This window comes from Aquarana catesbeiana, linkage group LG13, assembly GCF_042186555.1.
Source record: "Aquarana catesbeiana isolate 2022-GZ linkage group LG13, ASM4218655v1, whole genome shotgun sequence".
Taxonomy (NCBI): Eukaryota; Metazoa; Chordata; class Amphibia; order Anura; family Ranidae; genus Aquarana; species Aquarana catesbeiana.
This window is the reverse complement of record NC_133336.1, coordinates 184,187,875-184,199,000: the sequence shown is the minus strand read 5'-3', so window position 1 is coordinate 184,199,000 and position 11,126 is coordinate 184,187,875. Positions and strand designations below refer to the sequence as shown.

General features: G+C 45.9%; 1 pseudogene; it reads left to right on the top strand.

Annotated features, from left to right (window-relative positions):
• Positions 1–888: 888 nt before the first annotated feature.
• LOC141117484 (peptidyl-prolyl cis-trans isomerase A-like) lies at positions 889–10,877 on the top strand (annotated as a pseudogene).
• Positions 10,878–11,126: the final 249 nt, after the last annotated feature.

The window sequence follows — 11,126 nt, the reverse complement described above, 5'->3', positions numbered from 1 at the left end:
ACAGCGTAGACTGGTCGTCTGCTAGTTTAGGCTATTTCTTGGCACACGCTTATGACTGGAAAGCAAATGATCCAATTCAGCTATTACTAGGCATATCATTTTCTCAGTATGAGTTGAGGTATATTATTGTGGAATATATATTTTAAATGTCTGTCATACTATTCTGCTGCTATACGTGATTTAGTGGCTTAAAGTGGTTCTAAATCCTTTGAGTCGCCCAGTCTGTGTCAATAGGTGCAGACAGGCGGCTCGGGAGTAAGCATGCACGGGTGCCCCCAATGAAAAGTGACTTTTCATTGAGGCACTTGCCCAAGAGGAGGGGCCTGGAGCACTTGTCATACATCGATCTAACAAACAATCAATATCGCTGACTTAATTAATCGTTCAAATTTCCTGACACCTCCTAGTGCTTGACCAAGGATTCATAACCTAATGTTATTGTATCTTCTTACACTATTGCCAGTGTCAGTCCCCAACAGCAGACAGAAGCAAACCATAGCACTGGGCTTAGGGGAGGCAAAATGAACACAGGACTATTAATCGGGCTTTTGCTGAATGCAGCCAACTACAAAACTTAATGGGTCAACTGTGCTTAAGGCAGGGTGGCTACGCGTGCATGTCTTTTCCAGGTTTTATTACAATAGGAATGCAATTGCATTACGTTTTTTAAAAGGGAAATTGGGGGGAAAAAAAGAAATAATTGATTTAGATGCAACACTCTACTTGTGGATACAAATTTGGCCATGGGCCCTCTTTTATATTGGACACCGCTGATCTAAGTGTCTCTCCACTTTTTTTTTTTTTATTTTCTCTCTTTTCAGTTCTCTCGCCAACAAGAATTGTGACCGCTATTCACGCTGCCCTCATTCCATTCTGGTACCCTGCACCATGACCAATCCCCAGGTTTTCTTTGACATCACTGTTGGCGATGTACCCATTGGCCGTATTATGCTGCTGAGAAGTGATGTTTGTCCAAAGACAGCAGAAAATTTTTTTGCGTTGTGCACCGGAGAAAAAGGATTTGGCTACAAAGGTTCCCGCTTCTACAAAATCATCCCAGGCTTTTGTTGCCAGGGTGGAGACATCACCCATCACGATGGAACTGATGGAAGATCTATTTACGGAAATTTGTTTCCAGATGAGAACTTTCCTTAAAGCACTAAAGACCAGGCATCCTATCTATGGCCAATTCTGGCCCCAACACAAATGGTTCCCAGTTTCAGCTCAGTCTGGCAAAGACTGAGTGGCTGGATGGAAAAAATGTTGTGTTCGGTTCTGTTGTTGATGGTATGAAAGTTTTAGAACAAATGTCAAATTATGGTTCTAGGGAGGGGGAAACAAAAAAGAGAATTGTGATTGCTGACTGTGGTGCGTTATAAATATACATCCTCCATCAGTCTTTCTGGCCACAGATGGATTTTTCGTTTTTTTTGAGCAGCCAGTTGGCCATTAAAAAAAAAAACGGATTCCCCTATCCACACATTCAAGGTGAATGAAGGAATACTCCATGCTGCATTATTGTATTCTGACAGCAGGGACTGTTTCGCTGTCAAAATACACTGAATGGCATTAAGCCAATCGTTGGATCAACTTCTCTCTAATGGGAACAGCCATGGAAGGATCAAAATTCAGCCAGTCCCTGCTGAACCAGCTGAATTTCCATCCATCTATAGTCAGCTTTAGAGTTGTATGTTAATCTTAACAATGTAATTTTTTTTTGCTCCACATCTAGAGACTGCAAAATATTACATTTTTGTTCTTGGGTGTACTCTACAGAAGAATATGTCTACACTAGCTACACTGGTAATTTAACCCTTTCATGACTAAGCCTATTTTTGAAATTTGGTGTTTACAAGTTAAAATCCGTATTTTTTGCTAGAAAATTACTTAGAACCCCCAAACATTATATATATATATTTTTTAGCAGAGAATCTAGAGAATAAAATGGCGATTGTTGCAATATTTTTTATCACACGGTATTTGTGCAGCGGTGTTTTAAACGCAAATTTTTGGAAAAGTGACACTTTCATGAATTTTAAAAAATCCAAACAGTAAAGTTACCCCAATTTTTTTGTATAATGTGAAAGATGATGTTACGCCGAGTAAATAGATACCAAACATGTCACCCTTTATAATTGCACGCACTCGTGGAATGGCGACGAACTACGATACCTTTTGAATTTCCATAGGCGACGCTTTAAAAATTTCTTACGGTTACCAGGTTTGAGCTACAGAGGAGGTCTAGGGCTAGAATTATTGCTCTCGCTCTGACGATCGCGGCGATATCTCACATGTGTGGTTTGAACACCGTTTACATATGCGGGCGCGACTTCCGTATGCGTTTTCTTCGCTGTACTTTATAAATTGTGTTTAAATTTTTTTTTTTTTACTTTTATTGCTGTCACAAGCAATGTAAACATCCCTTGTGACAGTAATATGTGGTGACAGGTACTCTTTATGGAGGGATGGGGGGTCTAAAAGACCCCCCATCCCTCCTTTACACTTCAAAGTATTCAGATCGCCGAAAACGGCGATTCTGAATACTGTGTACTTTTTTAAATTCGGCGCCATTGGCAGCCGAGTAAACGGGAAGTGACGTCATGACGTCGCTTCCGCGTTTACAACAAGAAGGCTGGAACGAAGCCGCTCGCAGCTTCGTTCCAGTCCGCCCCCAGCCGCCGAAGGCAGCCGAACGGACACCGGGCCTCCCGATCGCACGGGAGGCCCGGTAACAGCGACGGGAGGCGGCGGGAGGGGGGGGATGTCCCCTCCCGCTCCTCCGGTATAACAGCCGAGCGGCTTTTAGCCGCATCAGTTGTTATACACGGGTAGCCAATCGCCCGCTGTAAACAACGGTACCGGGATGATGCCTGCAGCTGCGGGCATCATCCCGGTATAACCCCGGAAAGCCGAGTACGCATATATGCGTACGGTCGGCGGGAAGGGGTTTTTAAAGGTGAAAATCAATAAAAAATTTCAAACACCAAATAACGCAGTTCTGTATTGATTAAAAAATATTCAATGTAATTTTAAATGCCGCCAGTCTAACACCTGAATTTCCTGTAGGCCTCATGTAATCCCTTGCACAGCAGAAGTCTTCTAGTGGGTGGATCAGCACTGTACCTGTGGATCAGGGGTAGGCAACCTTCGAGAGACACACTGATGAAGTAAAAGATCACCTGGCATAGTGTTGTCTCCCCCCCCCCCCCCCAAAAAAAAAAGATAGTAAGACCAAGCCCCTTTTATAGAAAAAAAAAATATATTTTTACTTAGAACAAAAATAAGTATTACAAGAGTGCAGGGTTTAGGAGTGCATTATGCAGAGAATGCAGGGTTCACCAGTGCATTACGCTCAAAATGGAGTGGGCTGTGCTCAGAATGCAGGGATCGGAAGTGCATTGCGGTCCGAATGCAGGGTTCGGGAGTGCGTTGCGGTCCGAATGCAGGGTTCGGGAGTGCGTTGCGGTCCGAATGCAGGGTTCAGGAGTGCGTTGCGGTCCGAATGCAGGGTTCAGGAGTGCGTTGCGGTCCGAATGCAGGGTTCAGGAGTGCGTTGCGGTCCGAATGCAGGGTTCAGGAGTGCGTTGCGGTCCGAATGCAGGGTTCAGGAGTGCGTTGCGGTCCGAATGCAGGGTTCAGGAGTGCGTTGCGGTCCGAATGCAGGGTTCAGGGGTGCGTTGTGCTCAGAATGCAGGGTTTAGGGGTGCGTTGTGCTCAGAATGCAGGGTTTAGGGGTGCATTGCGCTGAGAATGCAGGGATTGGGGGGGAGGTGATGCGAAGGGTGGTAGAGGACACTGTTATGTGGGTGACCCTGCCCCCTTCAAATCTGCCCCCCCTTTCTCCATAGGCTCTGTTGCTATACACAGTATTAGTCTAACAATGGGAGCTTGCTGATTGGAGGACATAGAAGAGAAAGCAGAATGACACTAAAATACATGAGGGGTGTGTTATAGAGTTATTATACAATTATAGTTATTCTATACTTGAAACAGGGTGGGGACAGCTGGTGTTCTTTCTATGGGACTTTCAGTATCATTCTGGGGGTTAGAATAATAGATCTTTACCCAGGCATTATCTCTTATCTGGATTGAGATGCTGGTTCAGAGATGGTACAATCTGGGTGCCTGTGGAGTTCTTGATTGTGTTTACAAATGTCTGGCACAGATCAGCCCCTGTTGCACTGCAGCCTATCCGTTTTGCGGCTTACTACAAAGTTACAATGGGGCAGTCTGATCACTGGGGAAGAGGAGGCTGAGGGAATGCTTCCTTCTGCCTACAGCAGACTGATGACATCCTCTCAACCTAGGCAAATGTCACTGGACTGTAGCTCAAGGCCTGACTTTTAATGGGGGCTTCCATTGCTTGGCTTACCTTGTGAAAATGCAATCTGTCTAGCTGCCATAGGCGCTGTGATTTTGCTTTGAATTTTATTTTTCTGTATTATTGTCACATGTCAGTGACCTAGAAAGTACTTAAAGCCCATCTTTGAGCATTAAAAAAAAAAAAAAAAAAGATTTCCCATGCAGTGGGACTGTGCTCACACTGCACGGGTTAAGTGCTTATTTTTGTCCAGGGGAGAGGAGAAAGAAGATTTACTTAACACTCCGATCCTCCCATCAAAGAACAGTCTGGCGCTCCAGTGAGAGATGTGGACTGTTCCAGATGTCATCAAACCCAGGGTTGGCTCCAAAGACCAAGAACAGTCCACTGCCGGACCATGGGGGAGCATAGTTTTCTGGTGGAACGAAGGATCAGGTGAGTATAAGCTTTCTCCTCACCCCTACACAAAAGGAGCAGTTGACTAGTTGTCAGGGCTGGGCTCAGCCCTTCCTTCTCTGAGCTGGCCGCTCAGCTGTCTAATTGCCAGCTCCCATCTCGCTCCACAGTTACTCAGCTGTTGATGATCCTGCTCGTCAGTCCTACCTACTTAAACTGTCCAGTCCAGAGGAGCTCTGCCTTTGCCTTGGTCACATCACAAGAAACTATCTCCTGCGTTCCTGTTTAAAGACTGGTTTTGCTGACATCCCCTCTGGCTCCAGATCCTGCTTGCTGTTCCACTACCTTGATCCCTGACTTCTGGCTTGGCTGACTATCCGCTCCGGTTACTGAAATGTTTTAACTACGTTTGTTCTTTTTACTTTTTTTATTAAACAAGTGTAATTTAATTGTACTTCTGTCTCGGTCTGATTTCATGGTTTCTGACACTAGTGTGGTGCGGGCACCGCCCCAGTACATGGGGGGGGGGGGGAAATATTTTTAGCCCAGAGATCGGCTTTAAGCCACCGTAATGCAAACGGCATTTTTAGAAGGTGCTCAGCATTGCTGTCTCTGGCACAGGCATGTAGCCCTGGTCCATTTAGGTGGAAACCAATGAACCTACTTGTAAGTTTTTCAAATTTCTAAATTATTCTTAAAGCGGAGTTCCACACAAAAATGGAACTTCCGCTTTTCGGAACCCTCCCCCCCTCCGGTGTCACATTTGGCACCTTTCAGGGGGGAGGGGGGTGCAGATACCTGTCTAAGACAGGTATTTGCACCCACTTCCGGCATATACTCCCATGGGAGTCTACGCCTCTTCCCGTCCCCACCGCGCTGTCTCCTGGGAACACACAGCTCCCAGGAGAGAGCGGGGACCACTTGGGACGCGCAGCGCGACTCGCGCATGCGCAATAGGGAACCGGGAAGTGAAGCCACAATGTTTCACTTCCTGATTCCCTCACCTAGGATGGCGGCGGCAGCTGCCGAGAACCGAGCGGGTTCTCGGCATCCCCTGCCGACATCGCTGGACCCTGGGACAGGTAAGTGGCCATGTATTAAAAGTCAGCAGCTGCAGTATTTGTAGCTGCTGGCTTTTAATATTTTTTTTTTTTTTGGCGGTGTGGGTGAACCCCCGCTTTAACATTTTCTATAACTTTTTAAAAGAGGATGACATTTCAAATAGAAATACTTATAGCACAGGTTATAACATCTAAATCCGTTATATTCAGGTTTGTGATGTAAATGGCAATTTTTTCCAGTTTTTTTGCTTTTTATTATGGAAATCGCCTTCAATGAAATGAAGACGTTGCCAGCACATACTGTGCCAAGGGAATAAATCCGATCTAGTAAAGGGTAAAGCTGAACTACAGGCAGAGTGAGCAGAGAGATTAGTTGATCAGTCTGCTGCTCTTTCACTGTCCAATCAGCAGACTGGCAAAGAACAACAGTTTTATTTTTATTTATTTTAGCTATAGATGTAAAGAGAGCCAGAGGATGCAGGTTATCGGGGCCTGCCCTAATGTGGGGAGGAGCTGTGGCCTTCAGGTCTTTTTCCTATCCCCAACTGGGGATGGGTGGGGGTCTCTCTTTGGGTGAGCCCCTAGCCAAGTACTTGAACCACATGTAATGTTTCTATATTGGCTTACCTGACAGATGGCAACAAAATGCAGAAGAGTAACAGTCTGACGTCAGCATTATATAGATCATGAGAAGATGGAGTGTTTTGTCCTGGATTCAATTTCTGGTGGCTTTTTTTCATCGGATGTCAAGATACTGTACCTCGTTGTTCCTGTCTACTGCACATTGTCAGTGGGGTATAGAAGGGGGGGGGGGGGTAATTTTTATTATGTGAGGGTGCCACTTCACAGGCTGCCTCAGATGGACACAGAACTTTCCCTTTTCGTCTTTCAGGACAGCCACTATGAGATACAGTCTCCTCCCCTTCCTTAGGAAACTGCACCAGCCCATAAATTCTCACTTCCCCCTGCCAGGGGGAGATTGTGGCCATGAAAAACCTAGGGGGAAGCAGGGGCTTCCAGGGAGCAAAAGGTGTGGTACATACCCGCCATCAGAAGCCACCCCTTCCTTGTCGAGTCCGGCAGCAGGATGCAGGGGACACCTATCGTGTCCATGGGGCTGCAGCAAGAAGGCAGTCTGCTCTCCCTGTACACTGTATAGGCCGCATGTTTTGGAACCAGCGGGCCGAACGACGTCATTTCCGGCGGAGGGCGGACGCTTCCCTTTAAACCGCGACTTCCGGGTCACGGAGCTGATAGGGGGCCAGGCGAAGCCGGGAACGCGCACACAACGTGAGACTCTGTAGCAAGCAACCACCCGCAGTCATGTCAGAGCCGGATGCTACGACGCATAGTGACACTACCTCCAGCCTTCCTAAGGTAAGAGCACCCTGGGGAAGGGTCCTATCTATCCAGGATTGCCCCTCCATGTATGGTTCCTATCTATGGGGGGGCAGACCCCCTGTGGGTGGTCGGGGGGGGGGTGCTCAGGCCCCCTTAGGTTAAGAGGGTCTAGTGCACTTCCAGGGTTGTATACTGTCTGCTTAAGGTAATATTTTTTTCTGCATTTTTTGGGTACATGTATTTCAGAAAGCTACAGAAAAGACAAAATCAACACATAGCTCTAAAATGAAGTGTGCCTCCTGTAGAGACATTCTGGGGGAATCGTGCACAAAAGTTTTATGTAAAAGCTGCATAGACTCCCTGGTTAGGGAAAGGGAATCTGATCAACAATCCGGATTGGCAGCCTCTGTAAAGGAGCTCTCGTCCACCTTTTCATCACTTTAAATCTTTTTGAAAAATATCAACTTCCCACTGATCCCACTCCGCAGGATACAACCCCACCACAGGCTCAGGGCTCTGCACCTGCCAAACCTGTTACTACAGTTATGGCAGAGGAAGTTTCAGACCCTTCCGAGGTGGAGCATAGGCAGCCGGACAGCGGCACCTCTGACTCCCAGGAGGAATCAGAGAGAGGAGCAGAACGGAGAGTTCAAGAAAACCTCTAGATATAAACTGTCCTTGGACGAGGTAGAGGACCTCCTAGGGGCAATTTACACAACCCTCGGTATACAGGCGGACAAGAAACCCCTGACACTTCATGACCTAATGTACAAAGGCTTGGGGGAACAGAAGAGAAGTTTTCCCAGTACATGAAGTACTGGTTGAAACAGAGTGGTAGGATCCCAAAAGGAAACCCTTTTTCTCTAGGTCCCTAAAGAGAAGGTTCCCATTTTTGGAGGATTCTGCGTCTATTTGGCACAAAAGTCCCAAACTAGACGCCGCTTTCTCACAGGTCTCTAGGCATACAGATCTGGCATTTGAGGACATGGGGGGCCTTGGCAGATGTCATGGGCAAAAGGATAGACTCCGTGCTTTATAAGACTTGGGACTCAACAATAGGTAACTTAAAGCCAGAAATGGCTGTTACAGTTGTGGCCCGTAACTTAGAACATTGGCTCTCCCAGATTCAAGAGCACATTGAAGCAGGTACTACCGAGGAGACTATTCTATCATCTTTCCTTACGATTCTGCGAGGAATAGCCGATACCTCGGCAGAGTCGGTCCGTATGTCAGCCAGATCAGCGGCTCTTTCCAACCCTGCCAGAAGAGCCCTTTGGCTGAAGACTTGGCCTGGTGACAGCGCCTCCAAGGCCAAGTTGTGTGGGATACCGTTGACGGGAGACCTTCTCTTTGGCCCAGGTTTAGATACAGTCTTAGACCGCATGGCAGCCAGAAAAAAATCCTTCCCACTCAAGCGAAAAGCCCCAGCACAAACAAAAAAGGGGTTTTGTCCGCAAAAACATAGAGGGGGGCCCAAAGCCAGAAGGGAAAAAAGAAAACCTGGAGCCAAAGAGGCAAGGGCAGAGGAGGGGTGATTTCCCCCCCGCCCTCCTGAACAGCCCTGAAAAAAATCAATGACCCTTCAGGCACGGTGGGAGGAAACGGCAAAGGCCGAGGCTCTGTTAGAAGCACTAAGGGATCCAGAAAATCAGAATGTAATTTGCAGAGTACCAAGAGGGGAGGAAGGAGGGGGATTCTATTCACACATATTTGTGGTGAAAAAACCCTCGGCACAATTTAGATTCTGAATTTAAAACCCCTGAACAGGTTGATTACCTACAAAAGATTCCGCATGGAGTCAATCTTTACTGTCAGAGCCCTGTTACACCACAATTGCTTCATGGTCTCACTGGACCTGTTGAAAGAAGCCACTACCATCAAGGCTGCCCCCTGTCACCTCTTCTTTTCCCCCTGTCACTAGAACCGTTCCTATGTACCATACGCCTGAACCCGGACATCACAGGAGTAATGATTGGCAACACCCAGCAGAAAATTTTGGCGCAGATGACATGCTGTTCTCTTACGAACCCTTCAATCTCCCTTCTGAACCTTCTTCATGAATTCAAGAGATATGGGATCCTCTCAAACTTGAAGATTAACTTCACCAAATCCGAAGCGATGGGAGTGGGGATGCTGCAACCCCTTCTCTCACGCCTTCAAGCGAGTTTCAAATTGAAATGGACAAAATCGGCACAGGCATATGTTGGTACGTACATCCCCCCCCCCCCCCCTAAATTATCACAAATATTTGACCTAAACTTCCCTCCTTTGCAGAAAAGCGTTCAGGACCTACTTGACAAATGGCATACTGGACTACATTCCTGGTTTGGCAGATGTAACATTCTTAAGATGCGTATTCTTACCAAATTCCTATACCTCTTACAAGCCTTACCGATACATGTTCCCTCTACTTACTTCAAGCAAATAAGGACATTATTCTCTGACTTGATTTGGGCACACAAAAGACCACGCCTAAATAAACGACAGCTATCACTGCCCAAACAATATGGAGGAACAGCGGTACCAGACATACGTATATACTATCAAGCAATCCACTTGAGCAGACTTATCGACTGGAACTGCCATCGGGCTACTAAATTATGGCCTCGACTGGAACAATCCCAGTGTGACATACCCCGTGGTAGGGCACCCCGGTGTTACCATTCACTGCTAAATACTATGAAAAATCACCCCCTGATTAGCCAGACTACACTAAATTTGCTCATCTCTCCTCACCCGATCCTCTCTTACGTCTGTGCATTCACCACTCTTTCTGATACTGGGGAACCCACTTATTACGCCAGGATACCAGGACACCCCCTTTTGCACCCTGATGAAATCTGGTAACTTCCAAGCGTCTCACTTCCTCATTTAATAGACATTGACCATACTCCTCGGAAGAGGGCACTGTCGCATGTCCTATCCGCCAGCTACCAACTGCTGATTGCGTCCCCAAGAATCATCAACTGCAATGTCTTAATACATGGGAGAAAGACCTAAATCGTTCCTTCAGCCTACATCACAGACAACATATCATCCGATTCACTGTTAAATCCTCCCATCTGTACAAGAATACAGGAGACTATTTTTAAAATCCTAACTAGATGGTACAATACACCTGAAAAGTTCTTTCCCTCATCCCCGGATCGCTGCTGGAGATGCCAGGAGGGCAGAGGAACAATTCTACATATCTTTTGGGCCTGTCCCAAGCTTGAGAATGAACCCCTTACAGATAGCTAAAAAGATCATTTATGTCAGAGGGAACTTATCTAAATGCCAGATATTGCTCATTGCTCACGGAACCCCTAACAGCCTCTGGAGGAACCCTAGTTGAGAAACCCTGGTCTATAGGGTAACCTTGTGATTGGCTGAATACAATCAAGTTAAGTGACTGTCAGCTGATCTAAATTGTGAATTATGTTTGATATTTTCTGTTTGATCAGAACCTGTCACCAAATCCAGCACTAATGAAGACTTATGCTATTCAAACTTTAAAATGGGAATTGCAACAGCCCATCATGAAACTCTGGAGGTACAGTAGGACAGTTTATTATATTAATGCCAACTTATCCTTTACAAAAAAAAAAAAAACCTGTTCTAAACTTTGACAGTTTGAACTGAGTATATGATCAACCAACTTAGAACATTATTTACGACTAAAATTTAGTTGAATCAGATAAGAAATGAGAAACATTTTCCACCCTCCACCTTTGATTTTTCTCATCAGTACAGTTGAAAATTGTAATTGATTTGTCTCCATTGACCAATAGGAAATTGAACAGACATTTGAAAATGAAGATTTTCTAACTGTGGCTGGCTTAACTGAAACTCCTTTACAGGGGAAATGAGTCGATCTTTTGATTCATTCAGCTATGTGAATAAATTTCAACTTGAGCCATTTAGATCAGAAAACAGACAGATTTTATCAAGCGAGTGGCTATGAATAGACAGGTACAAGTGAAATGGGGCCTAGAGTGCCACCTGCTGGCTGGAAATATAAATTGAAC